This window comes from Chiloscyllium punctatum, chromosome 13 (genome assembly GCF_047496795.1).
Source record: "Chiloscyllium punctatum isolate Juve2018m chromosome 13, sChiPun1.3, whole genome shotgun sequence".
In the NCBI taxonomy this organism is placed as follows: Eukaryota; Metazoa; Chordata; class Chondrichthyes; order Orectolobiformes; family Hemiscylliidae; genus Chiloscyllium; species Chiloscyllium punctatum.
The window spans coordinates 44289462-44313344 of NC_092751.1; positions in this window are offsets into that span (position 1 = coordinate 44289462).

The window sequence follows — 23883 nt, forward strand, 5'->3', positions numbered from 1 at the left end:
TTGTTCAGACAGTTTGGGCTGAAGAACCTGTCTCCGTGCTTTCACACTCTATGACTCTAACAACCATTGCTTGTCTCCCACTGAATGTTATATTGTACTTTACAAATTCACTGGAGCTATCTTGACCCTCTAGCCTCCAGTCTTCCACGATGTTTAACTAGTAAGTTCAAGCATTCTCTATTGTGCGTAGACGCCGTGTAAAATGCACTTTATTAATGTCATTATTCCTTAAAAGCTGCTTCATTACAAGGTTATTAATTCGTCATTTGGACCAGATAATACCAAATCCAAAGTAACCTGCTCTCTAGTTTTCTTCACAACATACTCTTGAACTTACGGAATTTATTTTTCAAACGTGAGCAGTCGCTTAATTAAGGCAGTCCAAATGCAATTTGAGACCATCCAATAAGATTGCAGTATCCACAACACTTGCATATCTATATGATGTTCAGATTTTCTGCTAGCGTTTTGGTTTGATATATAACACACCAATATTTGCTTCTCCTTTCTATCTGTAAGCTCTACCTAAACTGATTCTGTGGAAGCTGAGGGACAGGTCTGTGTTGTTTTTAGTGACGGACTTGGACAAGACATTCGGAGAGCCTCACCTGGAAGCTGAGATGATCTGAAGAAATGTCCTGCAATACAGGATAAGCATTGATATCCTCCCCGCTCTGTCAGGATAAGAGTTACCGTAAACTCTCTGCTCGCTGACACTCACTGTATGTCTGTTATAGCACCTACCCCCGAGCAAGGTTCACGCTCTATCTCCAAACAAGGGTCAGGCACGACCACTCTCAATATTGAATTCAGTAACTTTCTTCCTCACTTTCTCTGTCACCTACGCAGTACCCCCCACACTAATAATACTATAAGGATTCAAAACTGTCGACTGACTAATTCCAGACACCTCACAATTCCGCCCAACTACACCTGCACTAACAGCAGGGTCACCCATTCCCACTCACCCTCCAACCTTCCCATTTTCCCATTCCAGGAGGTAGAGCCTGGAATACGACAGAAAGGCAAAGCCGGTTGATGAAGTGCCCGATATCCATTCCCTCACCCCCTCCCCTTGCCAAGTGGGTAGGACACTGGTACGAGCCAGAGAGGACAGGGAAGCCTTGTGTGGAGATTTTGAAACATCCATGTGCCACCGACCGATGAAGGAGCAATGTTCAGTGAAAGACAATTCTCACTTTAAATCCACTGACAGTTCCAACGACAGTCCTTTCACTTCCATAAAAAGGACACAGATACCTCAGTGCACAGAGACGCAGACACACAAATACACAGAACTATTGGTAAACACCCCAATATGCGAACACGCACAATACGTACAAGGAGATCGGCATACACACAGGTAGAAACACAAAGAGACATATACAGTCACATACAAATAGACACAAAGACAGTTAAGAATCACACAGGCTGACAGATATAGACACACAAACACACAGATAACAAGCACATGGACATGCACGTATATATACACACACACACACACACATAGACATGCACACACATACGCACACGTATACACACACACACACACACACGCAGAGGCAAACACACAAACACACGCAGTCCCATAGGAACAGAAACTAGTGTCATTAAGATGCAAATCGATATGCTTTGGTTTTGTAAGAATATCAAGACATCTAGGGAGAAGGCAGAAGAATAAGATTGAGGTACATATGAAAATAATTTAACGGAATTTTAGACTCGATGGGTCGAATGGCCTCATTATGCTCCTTGCTTTAATGTTCTTGTGGTGTAATGCTATCAGGGATTCTCTACCTGAGACAGCAACAGAGGCTGGGTTTGATACATATTTGATTGGAAAGGGTCAGCGGGAATGTGGAACAGGTTTGAAGTCAAGAATGCTTTATGTTTATTGCCAATTATTGTGTCCTTATGTCTGAAAAGAAGTGGTGATTTGATGTTAGGTTAACACGGTTTAAAATAACAGGTCCCAGATTGAAGTAAGGACATTCCTTTCGCTTTAGTGTTGTGCCATCTGTGGTGTACTCATCCTTAGGGAACAGTGAATACTCGGTTATTGAAGGTGTTCAACGCTGAGCTTGACTGATCTTTGCTGGATAGGACAGTCAATGTTTCTTGGGAACAGACCATGTACAGATAGTCAGACACAATTGAATTTGTTATGAGCATTCTGAATGGTGCAGCCATAAGGCCAACTGCTGCCCCTACCCCATGCGCTGTGCCCTCAATCCACGCTTGAGTCTATTACAGAGATGTACTTCGGCCCCTACCCTATGTGTTTTTCCCTCTATACACCCCTCAAGGTTATCACAGAGATATCCTGCTGCCCCTACCCTTTGTGTTGTTCCCTCAATCCACCCCTCACGGCTGTTGCAGAAATATACTATTGCACCTATCCCATGTGTTTTTGTTCAATCCACCTCTCGATGGTGTTACAGGATAGGGGACCACCCTTACAGTCAGGCAGGATCGTTACAATGAGACGGGAGAAGACTATTCTGCCCCTCGAAGGAGTTACACAGGAATACAGAATGAAGTAATTCAGCTCATTGAGTACATTACACAGGCCAGGAGGAGACGATTCAACCCACCTTAGGTGCTACACAGGAACAGGGAAGCTGTCGCTAACAGGAAATAGAGAGTAGAGTTAAATATTTATTTTCAGGTTGCAAAGCTGTAACTAGTGTAGTTCTCTAGAGATCACTGTGGGATCATCAATGACAAATAATCCGTATCAAAGATCTGGTGGAAGGGAACTGAATGGCGCAAAGCTCAATTAGCGCATCACCAAGATGATCGTTCAAGCTGTCGTCAAATGGAGGTACTGAGTCTGCAATGTGATACAGACGGGGAAGGTTAGTGAGCAAACCTTCAGCAGAAAGAACACAAGGTGAGTTGTCTACTGTGGCAGGAAGGATAAAACAATGGCGAACAATTTATTTGGAGAGAGATTGCAGAACTCTGTGATACTGGCGGTTTCCATGTTCCTGGGAGGTGAATCATATGAAGTCAGTCTGCAGATGCAGCAAGTGATTTGGAAGGTAAGTGGAATGATACTGTTTCTGGCAAAAGTTATCACGTTTAATGAGGAATGTTTTACTGCATCTGAACGGGGCATTGTTGAGACTACATCGGACACACTGTGTGCAGTTTTGATCGCCTAAACGTAAAAAAAATATATAATTCTTTCAGAAGATTTTCATGGATGTTTCCCTTCACACATTCCTGGAAGGAAGGCCTTTTGTTATGGGGGTTATCAGTTTTGATCTGAGATGAGAAATCTTCTTGAACCATACATGACTTTCTGAAAGGTGTTTTAGCTGGATGCGTGTTTCCTCTTGTTAAGGAGTTTAAAGCTGGAGAACAATTTTATGAATAAGATGTTTTGATATCAACACACCTATTATATAGACATTGACCGATATTTACATATTACACAGACGCATATAAACATGTCATCAGATGATAAAACAGAAACTTTTCTTCCTAATGAAAGACACTGTGTACAACAACAGCGATGATGCACCTTCATATCGTCCATTATCATCCCTTCCAGAGAATGCTCCAGGAGAGCACACATGGCCCAGCTTGATGTTCAGTTGACATTATTGTATGGTTCAACACAGAGAGGGAGAAAAATGTTCCCTGCCTGAGAAGCAGCAGCTGATTGATCTCTCTCTCTTACTTTGTCCACCTGATAGCAAAATGTGAGACAATAAAATCCCTGAGTTATCTTCACCACTTGTGAAGGATTCCTCGTGAGGACTCATTGGAATCTCTCCACTGCTGGAAGCAAAGGGCGTTCAGCCAAATCCAACTATTCCACAAATAAATCCCATTACCAGCAGCTTGTGTGAGCAGAATAATTTCAAAGTCAGTAGAACATTTGGGCGACTTTATCTTTTACCATTTGTTGTGAGTTCAACTTCCTGCATTTCACATTTTTCTCAAAAATGGCCCAGTCTGAGTCCTAAACAATTGGCCATAACACTAAACTGGCTACATTTAAAATTTGTTGTAATCGGTGGAGTGGGACTGGAAAAGGACACAGTGACCCTCTAACATTTGTCGCAATATGAATGAGAAATTCTTATTAGACTGTTTTTGTGGGAATTCCCTTTATCAAACGTTTGTGGTGCCTGGATGTTTGCATTTATTCAAAATTGTACTGTACTCAAACATTTAACAGACAACCGCATGTGAGAAAATTGTATGCAGATTGAAAAGTGCTGCTGAAACTACAATCAGAGTAGCTACGATCTTAGTGCCTTGTGAGGCAGTGACAACTTGTCTAATGACCCACTCCTGCTCCTCAGTCCTATGTTCCTATGTTCAATTCAGCCCCTCAAACCTCCTACACTGGTGCTGACGGGGGCATCTTGTTCCACATACATGGTCCACAGTAACACAGGATCTCATTCTGTCTCTCCAAGCTGTCACACATCGTTTGGTGTGGGTTGGAAAATGTCACTTCAAAATCCAGGCTGGGTTCGCAAGACAACTCTGGTCTCTTTACAGAGTGTCTCCTCTCTGAAACTTGTGCTTCATTTGTTGGTCATGGTATAGACCCAGATTCACTGCGAATTCAGCCCCCAGACCTCACTAAGTGATGACTCATAAAGTACTTTGCTCTCTCTGATTGGAACGTTCAAGAAGAGAACTTGCAGGAAAATTACAATCATTAACTTTGTAATGACAGAATATGAGAACATAAGGAACAGGATCAGGTCGTTCGGATAATCAAGACATTATATACGATCATGGCCGATCTGCTGTTCGTATTAACTCATCTTTCATGTCCAAATCCTTCACATCCTCTCAGATCTCTGGCAGATCAAAAATCCATCTATCACCTTTTTAAAATACTTTCACTGATGTAGCTCCCCTAGCTCTCGAGACAAGATAATTCCTGACATTCACTACCCTCTGTGAGAGGAAAACACTCCCCATACAGACACTATAACCTATTGATATGAACAAGAGGTGAACACAGGGGCTCAGCAAAGAGTGGATAGCCTTGATATCAAGGCAGTATTTGACTGAGAATGTCTGAGAATTTGACTGAGAATTTGACTGGAAGTGCCATCTTATTTGAGCTTAATGGGAATCAGGTGTCCCCTCCCTACTGGCCGGGGTCTTTCAGAGCACAAAGGAAGATACATGTGGGTGGGGGCCGAAAATCTTCTCAGTTCCGGGAAGTCTCTTCAGAAGATCCTCAAGGTAGCTTCCTCAGCACAAACATCTTCAGCTGCTTCATCAATGTCTTTCCCCATCATAAGACCGGAGGTCGGGATGGTCACTGAGGGTTACACAATGTTCAGAACATTTTGTGTCGCATCAGCTCCTGATGCAGCCTGTGTCCGTGTTCAGTAAGACCCGGGCAGCATTCAAGCTTTGTATTTAAAATGTCGGTAACATTCATGTAACAGTGCTGTCAGACACAGTTAAAAGAGGAGCTCATTCAACATCTCAAGCTGGAGTTTGAATCACGTGATGTTCAGTGTAGGATAACAAACCAAATGCACAATATTCAAAGTCTGACTCTCTCTCTCTCTCTCTCTCCCTGATCGATATAGGGAGTGGGGGTGGGGTGAGGGGAACGTCCTCAGAGGGTCTTGTAACTCGAGAAAAACAAGCCATGGATTTTATCACCGTATCAATATCTGTCTGAACATCATGAGAGGCTGTCCATTCCTCTTAAATTTCAATGAAATCATCTTGTATTCTCTCACAGCGCTAAAGAATATTCTTCATTCACACCTCATTTTCCCACCATCCCAGGGATTGGTCGGGTGAAAAACGTGTGCACTCTCTCTTTGGCAGGGCGATTATTTCTTAAAAAGGAAAGACAATCTGTCCACAATGTCCCAAAGACTGCCTCAACAACCCTCTTAGGTTTGATTACAATAAGTTATTTTCCTCATTGAATCATCTCCGTTTCTTTCCTTTGGCGTAAAAAGCCTTTCCTTCTCACTACACTGCGCCTGACGTGGCATTTAAAAGCTCCTTACATCTATATGTGTGCAACAACAAAGCCAACAGCAGAGGTGCTGCGGGAGATGAACATCACACTCAGGGAAAGACTAAGAAAGAATGCACTTGAAATAAGGAATGGTCACCACCTGAATGGAAATGAGCTGTAGGAATATGGGAAACAGGCAGAGGAAGGGAGTTATCTTTCCTTTTGTTCTTCCCTCACAGGTAAGGCCAGCCTGTTATCCCGATCTTGAACTGAGTGGCTGGTTCAGCTGTTCCACAGGACTGTAAAAAGTAAAACACATTGCTGTGGGTTTGCAGTCACACAGAGACCTGATCAGGGAAGGATGACTAACTAAAGGACATGAGGCAAGCTGATTGGCTTTTTATACTTAATGAAGACGGTTTCACTTCAAAGCCACAAATTTCCTTCATATTAACAGATTATTATTTTGTGGCTCTTGATCATGAGTCAATGACTTGAGCACGATGCATTATCTTGCCGTCAGACAGTTTCTGTGCAGAGAACAAGTTAAACATTTCAAAGGCAATTATTTTGTGATTGACATGTGGTTAGAAGGGTCTTGAAACAGGTGATTCCGGATTTAACAGAGGCCCAAATGATGGTTTACTCAGAAGGTGCACTGTGGCTGAGGAGGAGTAGGGGTATCATGATGGTGGTATTGGACAGATTTAGCGAGTGGGGGGAATATGGAGAAATAGATCTGTTCAGGGCTAGAAGGATTATGGAGTTTTAGAGTTTCTCCTCGCATACTGGTGAGTCATTTGAAAGTAGGGATTTGCTCATTATAATTTCTAAGGAAAGGAATTTTTCATTGGAGCTGAAAACAATGACTTCCACCTTTCCTAATTTTAATAACATGAACAACAATTCATTGTAACCTGCTTTAAAAGACAGAATACCTTACCAGGAACACCAACTATAGCGAGGATGGGATAGTAACCAGCTTGAATAACCATCAGCACATCATAGATCCGCCATACTAATGATATCCAAGGTTGGGAAAGCCAGTAAAGACTACTGGATAAACTCCTGTCCATGTTGGATCATTCCAGTCTAATGTTCTCAGATTCTGATCTCTCCTCCCTGTCTCTCTGGAGCTGCTGATCCCTGTTAGTACTGTGGGCGATGCTCCCACTCATTCTATGGGACAACACATTAAACGGAATCCTTAATTAATAAAAGAGGCAAGCCCTCCAGTGACACATTCAGGATCCACGGAGACCGACATTAATCACAGTCACTGAACAAATAGCTGCAACCAACGCCTTTCAATTCAATACTGTTTTACATAGAACATAGAACAATACAGCGCAGTACAGGCCCTTCGGCCCTCGATGTTGCGCCGATCAAAGCCCACCTAACCTACACTAACCCACTATCCTCCATATACCTATCCAATGCCCGCTTAAATACCCATAAAGAGGGAGAGTCCACTACTGCTACTGGCAGGGCATTCCATGATCTTACGACTCGCTGAGTGAAGAACCTACCCCTAACATCAGTCCTATATCTACCCCCCCTTAATTTAAAGCTATGCCCCCTTGTAATAGCTGACTCCATACGCGGAAAAAGGTTCTCACTGTCAACCCTATCTAACCCCCTAATCATCTTGTACACCTCTATCAAATCACCCCTAAACCTTCTTTTCTCCAAAGAAAACAACCCCAAGTGCCTCAGCCTTTCCTCATAGGATCTTCCTACCATGCCAGGCAACATCCTGGTAAACTTCCTCTGCACCCGTTCCAGTGCCTCCACATCCTTCCTATAGTATGGCGACCAAAACTGCACACAATATTCCAGAAGCGGCCGCACCAGAGTCTTATACAACTGCAGCATGACCTCAGGACTCCGGAACTCAATTCCTCTACCAATAAAAGCCAGTACGCCATATGCCTTCTTCACTGCACTATTTACCTGGGTGGCAACTTTCAGAGATCTGTGTACATGGACACCAAGATCCCTCTGCTCTTCCACACTACCAAGTAGTCTACCATTAGCCCAGTAATCCATCTTTTTATTACTCTTACCAAAGTGAATCACTTCACACTTAGCTACATTGAACTCCATTTGCCACCTTTCTGCCCAGCTCTGCAGCTTCTCTATATCCCGCTGTAACCTGCCATATCCTTCCTCACTGTCTACAACTCCTCCGACTTTCGTATCATCCGCAAACTTGCTCACCCAACCTTCTAACCCTTCCTCCAGGTCATTTATAAAAATGACAAACAGCAATGGTCCCAAAACAGATCCTTGCGGAACACCACTAGTGACGGCACTCCAAGATGAATCTTTGCCATCAACTACTACCCTCTGTCTTCTTCCAGAGAGCCAATTCCTAATCCAAACCTCCAACTCACCCTCAATGCCATATCTCTGTATTTTCTGCAGTAGCCTACCATGGGGGACCTTATCAAACGCCTTACTAAAATCCATATATACTACATCTACCGCTTTCCCCTCATCTACCTCCTTCGTCACCTTCTCAAAGAATTCAATAAGGTTTGTGAGGCACGACCTGCCCTTCACAAAACCATGCTGACTATCCTTGATCACATCATTCTTATCCAGATGTGCATAAATCCTATCCCTTATAATTCTCTCTAAGACTTTGCCCACAACAGAAGTGAGACTCACTGGCCTATAGTTACTAGGATTATCCCTACTCCCCTTCTTGAACAAGGGAACCACGTTTGCTAGCCTCCAGTCCTCTGGCACTACTCCTGTAGACAACGAGGACACAAAAATCAAGGCCAATGGCTCTGCAATCTCCTCCCTTGCTTCCCAGAGAATCCTAGGATAAATGCAATCAGGCCCAGGGGACTTATCTATTTTCACCCTTGCCAGAATTTCCAACACCTCCTCTCTACATATCTCAAAGCCATCCATTCTACTTATTCGTGCCTCAGTATTCATATCGACAACATATCGACAACATTGAATTTTATTAAAATTCAAAATAATGATTAACATTTACACTGTCTGGATTGGATATGCGAGGGTGACTGAGGGAATGAATTTTGAGTCTGGTAGATTAATTGTGTGCAACCATTCAATCTGCATTGGATATGAAAGTAATGCCAGAGGTTTATCGGACCACCAACATGTTTCTCTGCTTATAAATGGAAACATAGACCCTGTAACTGCTGCTGAGGCATGACAATGTCTGTAAGAGATTGAAAGAACATTTATAGGTCATGATCTGGAGAGAATATATATCTAAGACAGCATGGGGTTATAACAGACATGTGGGGTTAACAGAGAATTGTAACTAAGAGACAATGGGGACTCCAGATGTTAGAGAATTAAGTGTAGATAAAGCATGATAGTAGAGAAGACACAGTAGGTCAGGTAGCATCCGAGGAGCAAGAGAGTCAACGTTTCAGGCAGGGCCCTTCTTCAGAACTTCGAAGGGGCAAAGGGGCTGAGAGATAAATGGGTGGTGAGGGTGAGGCTGGGGTCAAGGTTGGTGATAGGTGGGCGAACCTAGAAGGTGATAGTGAGAGGTCGGTGGGGAGTTGGAGCGGATCAGTGGAAAGGAAGATGGACAGGTAGGTTGCCATGAGAGGGTGGATCTCAGTCGGAGGGTCGGATCTGGGATCTGGGTCGTCGAGGGGATATTTGCAAATTAGTCAGTTCAATGTTCATGCCATGTGTTTGTCGGCTCCCGAGGCAGAAGATGAGGTGTTCCTGGCGACATCCTGGTATATCTCTTCTGAACCCTCTTCAGCTTAATAATCTCCTTCCAATAACAGAACTGAACACAGTACTACAAAAGAGGCTTCATCAATGTCCTGCACTATCTCAGCATGACTTCTCAATTGCTAACCACAAAAGTCTGAGCAAAGAAGTAACCTTAAACAATTTGTCTATAAGTACCACAAACTTCTGTGAATTCGATCTGCACCTGTGGGTCCCTCTTTTCTACAACGCTACCAACGCACTACTATTAATTGTACAAGCCCCCCCCCCGCTTTTAATTTTACCAAAATGCAATACCTCGCATTTATCCAAGTTAAACTGAATTGCCACACCTCAGCCCAGTGAGTGATATTACTGCCCCCTCACCCTCCTGCTTCAGGTTTAAAAGACCCTCCCCTCTCCAGAAGGCCTACAAACACAGGCCTTGAGTTTCCCAAAGACCAAGAGCTTGATTTGCTTTGAGCAAGCAGAGGGAGGAGAGGGTAAGATGAGGCTAGAAAGTAAACTGATGCCTGTATCACTTAATAATTTCAGGAAGAGGGAAGCCACATGTGAGAATTGGAAATAGCGGCTAGTGTTTTTTGGCCAGAAATTGTGCTCTTTCCTCATCTTTGGTGTTCAGTATTGATATCTATTCGAGTTCCCTCATAATGCAGAGTGTTTCTGCACGATTGTTTGCCCTAATATTGAATATTACAGATAATAGCTATGTAAGCTGGAAATCATAGCCAAGCAATTAAAGAAGTTCATTGTTAATCTCGATGGCAGAGCACATGCACTCGTCATCCTATAGTTGAGGCTAATATCTTTTATTTGTTTAATAATGAGAACTGTTGCCTGTGTTTTTCAGTAATGTTAATCAGAATGTAATATATCCATGTAGAGCTGAAAACTGACACTTAAAATATGACTCAAATTCTGGGCATGGTTTAAGTCTTGTGTCGTGTGTCACACACCTGCCCCTGGGTCATAGCTCTGAATTCGATTCCCTCCCATGAACTTGTGGCAGTGTCACCTTCTCTGAAACAGATGATCTCGATTCTGTTGTGGGGGGGGGGGGTGTCAGAGTACGTTCAAAGAAAGCTGATGAACAAACACAGGAGAATCATGTTGCAGCTTTAGGGGCTATTGTTGAGTAGTGGTAGTGCCCCGACATCTGAGCCTAAAGGTTCACATCCAACAGAGATGTTTCATTATATGTCTGAGCACGTGGGTTAAAATGATTTTTGAAATGTGACTTGATGGAGTCCATGAAACGACTGCACAAAACACTTCATAGGACAAACAGGGAGACAGCTAACGATCCGCATCCATGAACACCAACTAACCATGAAACGACATGACCAGCTATCCTTAGTAGCCACACACGCAGATGACAAGCAATATGAGTACGACTGGGACAATACTACTATTATAGGACGAGCCAAACAGAGAACAGCCAGGGAATTCCTAGATGCATGGCAATCATCCTCAGATTCTATCAACAAACAGATCGACTTGGACCCAATATACCGGCTACAGAAAAGGACAGCTTGACCCAACAACAGAAGCGGCAGAGACAAACCACTATAAATGCCGGAGAAAACATCACAGAAGCGCTTCACAGGAGGCTCCCAAGCACGGAGGATGTCACCTTGACAGGGACGAAACATCTGCAACAGAAATTCACAGCTCGGCGAACAGAACCACAACAAGTATACACAGAGCACAGACAAGCCACCCTCCACCACCACTTGTCTCCTGCCAGTAAACAGTTGTACACCGAAACACACACACACAACCCTACACCACTAAGTTGTTTCCTGCTATTGATCAGATATACACAGAAATACACACACAATCCCCCTCTACTGCTCTGTCTCCTGCCATTAAACAGAAATACATAGCAATGGACACACACAACCCTCTAACAACTCACTGTCTCCTGCCATTAAACAGATATATGCAAACACACACACACACACACAAAACCCTCCACCGCCGCCCTGTCTCCCGCTACTAAACAGGAATATGCAGAAACACATACACACCAACCTGCACCAATACCTGTCTCCTGTTATTAAATAGTTATAGACAGAAACACAAGCACACAACCTTCCACCTCTATCCCGTCTCCTGCCATTAAACAAATATATGCAGAAACACACACACACAACCCTCCATGGTGTTTGTGCAGTGCGTCCAGGAAGCTTTTCTAACTCAGTATGTAGATTGTCCAACCAGAGGGGAGGCCATATTGGATTTGGTACTCGGTAACGAACCAGGGGAAGTGATGGGCTTGTTAGTGGGTGAGCATTTTGGTGATGGTGACCACAATTCTGTGACTTTCACCTTTGTTAGGAGAGAGATAGGTGCATGCAACAGGGCAGGTTTTTCAATTGGGGGAAGGGTAAATACGATGCTGCAAGACAGGATCTGAGGAGCATAGGTTGGGTGCATAGGATGTCAGGGAAGGATGTCATTGAAATGTGGAACTTTTTCAAGGAACAGATACGACGTGTCCTTGATATGTATGTACTTGTCAGGCAGGAAAGAGATGGTCGTTTGAGGGAACTCTGGTTGATGAGGGAGGTTGAATGTCTTGTAAAGAGGAAGAAGGAGGCTTACATAAGGCTGAGGAAACAAGGTCCAGACAGAGGAATACAGGATAGCCAGGAGGGAGCTGAAGAAGGGGATTAGGAGAGCTAAGAGAGGGCATGAAAAATCTTTGGCGGGTAGTATCAAGGATAACCCCAAGGCCTTTTATGCGTATGTGAGAAACATGAGAATGACGAGAACGAGGGTAGGTCCGATCAAAGTCAGTCATGGTAGGCTGTTTATTGAGACAGAAGAGATAAGAGAGGTCTTGAATGAGTACTTTTCTTCAGTATTTACAAATGAGAGGGACCATATTGTTGATGAGGAGAATATGAAACGGACTGGTAAGCGAGAGGAGATATTTGTTAGGAAGGAATATGTGTTGGGCATTTTGAAAAACTTCAGGATAGAAAGTCCCCCGGGCCTGACGGGATATATCCTAGGATTATGTGGGAAGCAAGAGAGGAAATTGCAGAGCCGTTGGCAATGATCTTTTCGTCTTCACTGTCAACGACGGTGGTACCAGGGGACTGGAGAGTGACGAATGTTGTGCCCCTGTTCAAAAAAAGGGAATAGGATAACCCCGGGAATTACAGGCCAGTTAGTCTTACTTCGGTGGTAGTCAAAGTAATGGAAAGGGTACTGAGGGATAGGATTTATGAGTAAATGGAAAGACACTGCTTGATTAGGGACAGCCAGCATGGATTTGTGAGGGGTCGGTGTTGCCTTACAAGTCTTATTGAATTCTTTGAGGAGGTGACCAAGCATATGGATGAGGGTAGAGCAATGGTAATAGTGTACATGGATTTTAGTAAGGCATTTGATAAGGTTCCCCATGGTAGGCTTACGCGGAAAGTCAGGAGGCATGGGACAGAGGGAAATTTCGCCAGTTGGATAGAGAACTGGCTAACCGGTCGAAGTCAGAGAGTGGTGGTAGATGATAAATATTCAGCCTGGAGCACAGTTACAAGTGGAGTTCCTCAGGGATCTGTTCTGGGTCCTCTGCTGTTTGTAATTTTTGTTAATGACTTGGAAGAGGGAGTCGAAGGGTGGGTCAGTAAATTTGCAGACGGAACGAAGATTGGTGGAGTTGTGGATCGTGAGGAGGGCTGTTGTCTTCTGTAAAGGGACTTAGATATGGTGCAGAGCTGGGCTGAGGAGTGGCAGTTGGAGTTCAACACTGTCAAGTGTGAGGTTGTCCATTTTGGAAGGACAAATAAGAATGCGGAATACAGGGTTAACTGTTCGGTTCTTAGTAAGGTCAAGGAGCAGAGGGATCTTGGGGTCTATGTTCATAGATCTTTGAAAGTTGCCACTCAGGTGGATAGAGCTTGTAATATGGCCTATGGTGTATTAGCGTTCATTAGCAGAGGGATTGAATTCAAGAGTCATAAGGATGTTGCAGCTGTACAGGACCTTGGTTAGGCCACATTTGGAGTACTGTGTGCAGTTCTGGTCGCCTCACTTTAGGAAAGATGTGGAAGCTTTGGAGAGGGTGCAGAGGAGATTTACCAGAATGTTGCCTGGAATGGAGAATAGGTAGTACGAGGATAGGTTGAGTGTGCTAGACCTTTTTTCATTGGAACAGTGAAGGATGAGGGGTGACTTGATAGAGGTTTATAAGATGATCAGGGGAATAGATAGAGTAGATAGTCAGAGACATTTTCCCTGGGTACAACAGTGTTATAAGGGACGTAAATTTAAGGTGAAGGGTGGAAGGTATAGGGGGCATGTCAGGGGTAGGTTCTTTACCCAGAGCATGGTGGGGGCATGGAATGCATTGCCTGTGGGAGTGGCAGAGTCAGAATCATTGGTGACCTTTAAGGCGGCAATTGGATAGATACATGGATAGGTGCTTAAGCTAGGACAAATGTTCGGCACAACATTGTGGGCCGAAGGGCCTGTTCTGTGCTGTATTGTTCTATGTTCTATTTTCTAGATATACACAGAAACACACACACAAAACCCTCCACCACACCCTGTTTCCTACGATTAATCAGACATACATTGAAACATGCAACACAACCCTCCATCACCACGCTGTCTCCCGCTATTAAGCAGATGTACACAAAATCACACACAAACACAACTCTCCACTAACACCCTACCTCCTGTCAATAAAGAGATATACAAAGAAACACACAAAACTAAACCACCTCCGTCTCCTGCCATTAAACATATATACATGAAAACACGCACACACAAGCCTCCACGAACACCCTGTCTGCTGCCATTACACAGATACACACACGCGCGCACACACACGTCCATCACACACTTTCCGGCGATTACGCAGGTATAAACAGACACACACATCTCGACTCCATCACCCTGAACTCTGCCATTGAGTAGATATACACAGAAATGCACCCACAATCCTCGAACCATCACCCTGTTTCCTGTCATTAAATAGATATACACAGAAACAAACAAACACAAACTCTTGACCACTACCCTGACTCCTGCCATTACACAGATATACACAGAAACACACACACAACCTTCCACGAAGACCCTGCCTCCTGCCTTTAAACAGATATTCACAGAAACGCTCATACATAACAACCCTCCGCCACCATCCTGTCTCCTGCCAGTAACCACATAGACACAGAAACACAGAAACTCGACATTCTACCACCACACTGTCTCTTGCCATTAAATAGATATACACAGAAACACACAGATACCACCCTCCTCCACCACTGTGTCCTGCAATTAAACAGATACATACAGAAACATACACACTAATTTCCAGCACGACCCTGTCTCCTGTCATTAAACAGTTGTAGCTGAAAATGTGTTGCTGGAAAAGCGCAGCCGGTCAGGCAGCATCCAAGCAGCAGGAGAATCGACGATTCGGGCAAGAGCCCTTCTTCAATAAAGTGAGTGCTGCTCATGCTCGAAACGTCGATTCTCCTGTTCTTTGGATGCTGCCTGACCTGCTGCGCTTCTCCAGCAACACATTTCAGCTCTGATCTCCAGCATCTGCATTCCTCACTTACTCTATTAAACAGTTATACACAGAAACACGCACACACACTACCCTCCACCACCACTCTGTGCACAGCCATTAAATAGATGTATACAGAAACACGCACACAACACTCCGCGAACACCCTGCCTCCTGCCATTAAACAGGTACACACAGAAACACACCCACAACCCTCCATCACCACCCTGTCTCCTACTATTAAACAAATAGACACAGAAACACGCACACACAACCCTTCATCACCACCCTGTCTCCTGGCAATAAACAGATATGCACAGAAACACACACACAGACCTTCACCACCACGCTGTTCTCCTGCCAATGAGCCGATATACACAGAAATACGCACAGAAAACCATCGACCACCAGCCTGTCTCCTGCCCTGAAACAGATATACACAGAAACACACACATACAGAACCCTCCACCACCAACCCGTTTGCTGCCATTAATCAGATACACACTCACACACTCACACACACTCACTCACTCACACTTCCCCAATCACACTCACACCTCACACCTCCCCAATCACACACACACACACACACACACCTCCCCACTGACACACTCTCCGGTGATTAAACAGAAACTCACCCAGCTCGACACCAACACCCTGTCTCCTGCCATTACACACACACACCCCTTGAACAGCAATTTGTTTACTGTCATTTAGCAATTAAACATACATTTACAGAAACATACAGACAACTCTCCATCACCACCCGGTCTCCTGTCTAACAGATATACACAAAAACACGCACACCCATTCCTCCAGCACCACACTGTCTCCTGCAATTAAACAGAGATACACAGAAACACACACACAACACTTCACTACCACATTGTTTTCTGCCATAAAACAAACATACACAGAAACACACACAACCCTCCACGACCACCCTATCTACATTCATTAAACAGTTACATCCAGAAACACACACTCACTAACCTCCAAGACCACCCTGTATGCTGCAATTAAACAGTTATTTACAGAAATATCCAGACAAGCCTCCACCACCACACTGTCTCCTTTAATTAAACAGATATCCACAAAAACACACACACACCACCCTCCACCACAACCCTGTCTCCTGCCATTAAACAGATATACATAGAAATACACACACAACCGTACACCACCACTTTGTTTTCTGCCATTATGCAGATATGCACAGATACGCATGCACAACCATCAACCGCCACCATGTCTCCTGCCATGAAACAGACGTACTCAGAAACAAACACATACCATCCTCCACCAACAGCTGGTCTCCTGCAATTAAACAGGTATACACAGAAACACACACATAGAGAACCCTCCACCACTACTCTGCTTGCTGCCATAAATCAATTATACACAGAAACACACACGACTTTTCACTACCATCCTGTCTCCTGCCATTAAACAGCGATACACAGAAACACACACACGATACTACACCAACAAGTTGTTTTCTACCGTTGATCACATGTACACAGAAACACACACAAACCTCTACCACATCCCTGTATCCTGAAATTCAATAGATATCTACAGAAACACACACACTCAACGCTCCACTACCACCCTGTCACCCGACATTAAACTGATGTATGCAGAAGCACACACACAACCCTGCACCACCATCTTATTTCATGCCATTAAGTAGATATACACACAAACACGCACACTACACTCCACCACCGCCCTGTCTCCTGCCACTAAACAGATATACATATAAACACACACACATATACAGAACCCTCCACCACCACCCTGTTTGCTGCCATTAATCAGATATACATACAAACACACACACACAACCACCCACCATCACACACTCTCTAGCGATTAAGCAGATATAAACAGAACCACAAACACATCTCAACACCATCACCCTGTCTACTACCTTTAAACAGACATGCACAGAAAAACACACACACAAACTTCCACCACAACCCTGTCTCCTGCCATTAAACAGCTAAACGTAGAAATACACAAACACACAACTGTTAGCCACCACATTGTTTTCTGCCATTAAACAGATATACACAGAAAGGCACACACAGACACAAAACCCCCGAGGAACATCTTGTTGCCTGCCATTAAGCAGATATACACAGTAACACACGCACAACCTTCAACCGCCACCATGCCTCCTGCCATGAAACAGATATAATCAGAAACAAACACATACCACCCTCCACCACCAGCCTGTCTCCTGCAATTAAACAGATATACACAGAAACACATATACCACCCTCGACCACCACACTCTCTCTCCTGCCAGTGAACAGATATACACAGAAACACACATCCAGCCTTCAACGAACACCCTGCCTACTGACCTTAAACAGATCTACACAGAAACACGCATACATACCCAACCCTCTACCACCACCCTGTCTCCTGCCAGTAAGCACACAGACACAGACACTCTACCCTCCAACAACACCCTGTCTCCTGCTATTAAATAGATATATGCAGAAACATACACACAACAAAAAAAACACACACACAGACCAAACTGTCTCGTGCCATTAAGCACATATGCACAGAAACGCACACGCACACTCACGAAAACCTCCTTCACCACCCTGTCTCCTGTCATCAAATAGTTATACACGGAAACACACACACACAACCTTCCACGAACACCCTGCCTACTGCCCTTAAACAGATATACACAAAAACGCACATACAGGCACAACCCTCCACCACCACCCTGTCTCCTGCCATTAAATAGATACATGCAGAAACACACATAATATTCCATGAACAACGTGCCTGCTGACATTCAGCAGATATATGCAGGAAGACACAGACAACCGTCCATTACTACCCTGTCTCCTGCCATTTAACAGATATACACAGAAACACACACCACCACCCTTCTCCTGGCGTTAGGCACATATACACAGAAACACACACACAACCCTCTACCACCACCCTGTTGTCCTGACATTGAGCAGATATACACAGAAATACACACGCACAACCCACTATCACCACCCTGTCTCCAGCCCTTAAATAGGTATACACAGAATCTCACACACCCCTCCACGATAACCCTATCTGCTTTCATTAAACAGAGATACACAGAAACACACACACACACAACCCTCCACCACCACCCTATTCTCTTTCCATTGAGCAGATATGCACAGACATACACACACAACCTTCGACCACCACCAGTCAGTGTCCAGTCATTAAACAGATATGTACAGAAAACACACACTAACCCTGCACCACCACCCGATCACCAACCATTAATCAGACATACACAGACAACCCTCCATTAACACTCTGTTTCCAGGCATTAAACAGGTATATACAAAATTGGCTGGCTGACAGAAAGCAGAGAGTGGCTGTAGATGGAATGTATTCTTCCTGGACGACAGTGTTAAGTGGGGTCTCGCAGGGCTCTGTACTTGGGCCTCTGCTCTTTGTAGTATTTATAACTGACTTGGATGAGGAGGTTGAGGGGTGGGTTTGTAAATTTGCAGATGACACAAATTTTGGTGGTGTCGTTGATAGTATAGAGGACAATGCAGGCTGCAGCCTAATTATAGAATGCAGAGCTGGGCTGAGAAATGGCAGATTGAGTTCAACCTGGATAAATGCGAGGTGATGCATTTTGAATAATGGAACTTGAATGTTGAATATAGGATTAAAGACAGGATACTTGGCATTTTGGAGCAACAGAGGGATCTTGGTGTGCAAGTACATATATTCCTCAAAGTTGCCACACAAGTGGATAGGGTTGTTAAGAAAGAATATGGTATTTTGGCGTTCATTAACAGGGAGATAGAGCTTAAGAGCCGTGAGGTTTTGCTGCAGCTCTACAAGTCCCTGGTGAGGCAATACTTGGAATGTTGTGTCCAGTTCTGATCGTCCTACTATAGGAAAGATACAGATGCTTGGAAGAGGGTGCAAAGAAGGTTACCAGGATGGTAACTGGAGGGCTTGCTTTATAAAGAATGGTTGAATAGGCTCGGACGTTTCTCTCTGGAGAGAAGGAGGAAGAGAGGTGACCAGACAGAGGTGTACAAAATAATGAGAGGAACTGATAGTCAATAGCCAGAGAACTTTCCCCACGGCAGGAATGACTGGTATTAGCACTCATAGTTTGAAAATATTAGGAGGAAGGTATAAGGAGATGTCAGAGGTTTTTTTTACACAGTTGTGAATGCATGGAATGCGTTACCAGTGGTAGTGGTTGAAGCAGAGTCATTGGGGACATTTAAGCGACTGATGGACATGCACATGCATCGCAGTGAGTTGAGGGGTGCATAGGTTGTTACTATATTCTACATTAGAATTAAATCTCGGCACAACATCGTGGGTCAAAGGGACTGTTCTGTGCTGTACGTTCTATGTTCTATGCTCTCTGACAAGTGTGAGTCGACCTCTGACAAAAGATGTTTAAAGAAATCATTGAGTTGCAAAGTTGTCAGCACTATAAGTATGTTTTGGTCATTGTTAATGTTTTTTCCTTGATGGGTTGAAGCTTACCTCACTTCCAACGTTACTGCTAAAATTGTAAATATTTTACTCAAGGAGATTATTACCTGCTTTGGTATTTGCTTTTTTCTACATTCTGACAATGCCCCCCATTTTATTGTAGATATTAATGAGGAATTATGCTCTCATTTTGGGATCCACCACCAACTTCATTGTGCTTATTGCCTACAGGCTGCAGGGTTCGTGGAGCCTGGTGACCAGAGTCTGAAAACTAAACTTACCAAATGGACTTCTGATACAGGTCCTTCCTGGGTGAGGTTGGTGCCTCTGGTATTGTTCCACCTACAGTAAACTCCCGTGGGGAAACCTCGCTTGTCCCCAGCCGAAATCATCCGAAGTCGAGCTGTCCTCTCACATTGGAATGATGCCTCCTCCCGTATTCATTTCAAACACATGACTGAGGATATGTCCTCCTGTGTTCTTTCTTTGACCAAAGTTTTGGGAGATCTTCAGTCTAAGGTCGGTGCTGCTCCCCTCCCTCAACAATATCCCAATTATTGAATTTCCAACTCTTTTATTCTCATCATGATTTGGACAAGCTGCAGCCACCAACCTCAATGGCAAGGGCCCTTCCAGGGTCTCCACGCCAGCCTGTCTGCTGTAAAGGTCGCCGTGCATTCCGCCTGGGTTCACCTTCATCACTCCAAGGTCAATTGATGAGGCCATTCCGGGGTGGGGGGGGGGGGGTGGGGGTGGTGGCTGTGGTGGTGGTGATGATGGAGATGGAGACGATGGGGAACTGGAAAACGAACCGGAATCAGTCGATAACAAACCAGACTACTATGATATAGCTGCATGTTTCGAATCGTAATTCTTCTAATGTTTTACATTAATGCAGAACGGCCATTAAGATGAAGATCGAACTTACCCTGTTATGTGGACTCGTTGTCGCCTGCATTAGTGCTGAAGAGGGGGCTGTTTACCTGTGTGATCCTGAACAACCAGAAACTGTGCACCGTTTAAACTGAAAATATGTCCTTACGTGCCCGAGAAACTGATTCCTTTGATGTAGGGAATGTTACCAAGAATGACTGTCGCAATGGTCAACTGCACCAAGAAGTTCGAAAAGTTCATTGGGTTTTACCCTGTCAAGGTGTTTTGTGCCAGTTTGATTTCAGTTGTGCTTTTGGTGTTTCTGGTAGGCGTTGCCTCCACTCAAAGAGGTCTAAATCGGCACGTTGCAAAAGAGAAAGGGGGAGATGGAGTCCTTCACTAACAATTTGCTTTTGCAAAGTCATCATCAAATATTCAGCCATCATGAAGTGGTGCGTTACGTCCTCACATCAGCAAAGGACTCTTTGACCCCTTTCCCCCTCCTGAATACAAACTAGAGAGTATGGAACACCTGTTAGGCATTTATCGGATATAATCTTTCCTTTGATTATTACTTATCCCCACCTGCTAGCCTGTGGAATTCCTATAATAAGTCCTGGGAAACCTATCCTATTTGTTACAACTGTACAGGATGGGGAAGCACTTAAGTGAATGTGACTGTTTATTCCATGTGCCTTTGTCCAATGCACCAACTGCTACTGCGTCCCTGTGGCGCCTCACACCTCATGCATATGCCTACTGGAGGAGTGTGTCCCTGTTATTGTGGATATTCAGGCTCTTTGTGGCATTTAATGGCACACACCTTACTATGAGACCCCTAACAGCACCTCCATCTTCTCAATTGTGGGGTGGAATGAACCAATCTGGGAAAGTAATCACATCTCTTACTGAAAGACCCACCACTTTTTATTGAATTGCTTTCACCCTAAGAGCCCAGTGCGACCGTATTTTGCAGCTATGGACTAACTATACTTTCAGGGTTGTCACAATGAGAGGCCTGCTTCATATTGGGAAGCCCCCTTCATTATCTAAACTAAACCTGGATATTATTTTTGTCAGCCATGGCAAAGTGAATAACTTCATTGTTCTGAATGAAACAGGTAATTCGTGTGCTGTAGCTGATAGGGCAGTTTTCATAACTACTGTTCCCTGCCCAACTACTTGGGAATGGGGCTGGGGTTTCCCTACTCAACGTTCAGTTTGACCTGTATTCTGCGCGCATTGGAGAGGTGGTATGGCTTTGGGTAACTGTAAAGTCCCGCTTCTGGCTTACACATTTCTCAGTACCTTTTCCTAAGGAGGATCTGCAGCAATTATTAGCCATCCAAACTGAAACTATCTTATTTATGGTCTAACCCGCTTGGGCAAGGAGACCGTTTGGACTTAGCAGGAGGTAAGGATATGCTCTTAGAATTACATCTATCCCCTCAGCAAAACCGATATTCCCCCTCGACTCCCTAAACGGCAAAGAGGTTCGGGCTTGTTACATAGTAAAGGGCAAGTGTATGTATGGGGATTACTGACCTCCTAGAGATCATTACCAAGCAGGTAGATAACATCTGCAACTTTGACAATCACATGATAGAAGCCACTGCATGGCGAGATGATGTGGGCTGCTCTATCCACGAGTGTCCCACGAGAATAATATGGTGTGGGATTGTTTAGCCCAGAGTGTCCCCCTGACTGTGACATGGTGTGAGCTGATGTAACCTAGAGTGTCCCCCTGACAGTGGCATGGTGTGAGCTGATGTAGTCCAGAGTGTCCCCCTGACAGTAACGTGGTGTGGGCTAGTATAAGCCGGAGTGTCACTGTGTCACTGACTTGAATGGAGTGTCATTGAATCATAGAGTGATCGAGCATGGGAACTGACCCTTCGGCCCAAACGTGTCTGTGTTGACCATGCTGCCCACTCAACTAATTCCAATTACCCACATTTGAACCATATCACTCTCAACCCTTCCCATCTATGTATCAATTCATTTGATTTACATGTTGCTATTGTACCTGCCTCAACCACTTTTTCTGGCAGCCCATTCCATTTCAAAAACATTCCCTGCATAATGAAGTTACCTCTCTGGTCCTTCTTAAATCTTTCCCCCTCACGTGAAAAAAAAGGCCCTGTAGTTTTCAGTCTGTAATCTCTGGGAAAATGACTCGATGCATTCATCCTATCTATGGCCCGTGTAATATTATGCATCTCCATAAAAACACCCCCTCATTCTCCTACATTCCAAGGAATGATATCCGAACCTGACCCACCCCTCCTTATAACGCTGGCCTATTAGTCCTGACAACATTCTTGTCAAACTTCTTTGCACTCGTTTCAGGTTAACAGGATGACCAAACCTGTACACAATGCTCGAAGTGTGGCCTCACCAACGACTTACAGAATGGTAGCATAATGTCCCAACTCCAATATTCAATGCTTTGATAGTTGAAGGCTGGCATGCTAAACGCCCTCTTTACCGCCCTTTCTACCCGTGACGCCTCTTCCCGTGAAATATGGACTTGTGATCCGAGGTCCCTCTGTTCCACAACATTCCTCAGAATCTAACCATTTACTGTATAACCCCTATCTTTGTTTTACTTTCCAAAGTGTAACACCTCCGCCTTATCTGTATTTAATCGCAGTTGCCAATCCTCAGCTCACTTCCCCATCAGATTAAAATCCCTCTATTATTTCTGATAATGTTCATCGCTATCAACGATACCTCCTAATGGTATCATCCATAAATGTAGTAAACTTCTTGGGAGTACTTGGAGTATGTTGTGAAGTTTTGGGCCCCTTATCTCAGAAGAGATGAGGGGTACCAGAAGCCCTTGGAATGTGCTCAGAGGAGTTTCACGAGAATGGTCCCAGGAATGAAAAGCTTGACATATGAGTAAACTTTGAGGACTCTGGATCTTTACTTAATGGATTTTAAAAGGATGAGAGGAGATCTAATTGAAATATACTGAATAGTCTGGACAGAATAGATGTTGTGAAGATATTTCCATTGGTAAAATAGACTAGTACCCGAGGGCACAGCCTTAATGTAAATGGAACAGCTTTTAGAACGGAGATAAAGAGAAACTTCTTCAGCCAGAGAGTGAGGAATCCATGGAATTCAGTGCCACAGAAGGCTGTGGAGGCCAGGTTACTGAGTATATATAAGACTGAGATGGACAGGTTTTTGATTGTCAAGGGGATCAAGGGTTATGGCGAGAAAGCAGAAGAATGGTGTTAAGAAACTTATGAACCATGACTGAATAGTGGAGCAGACT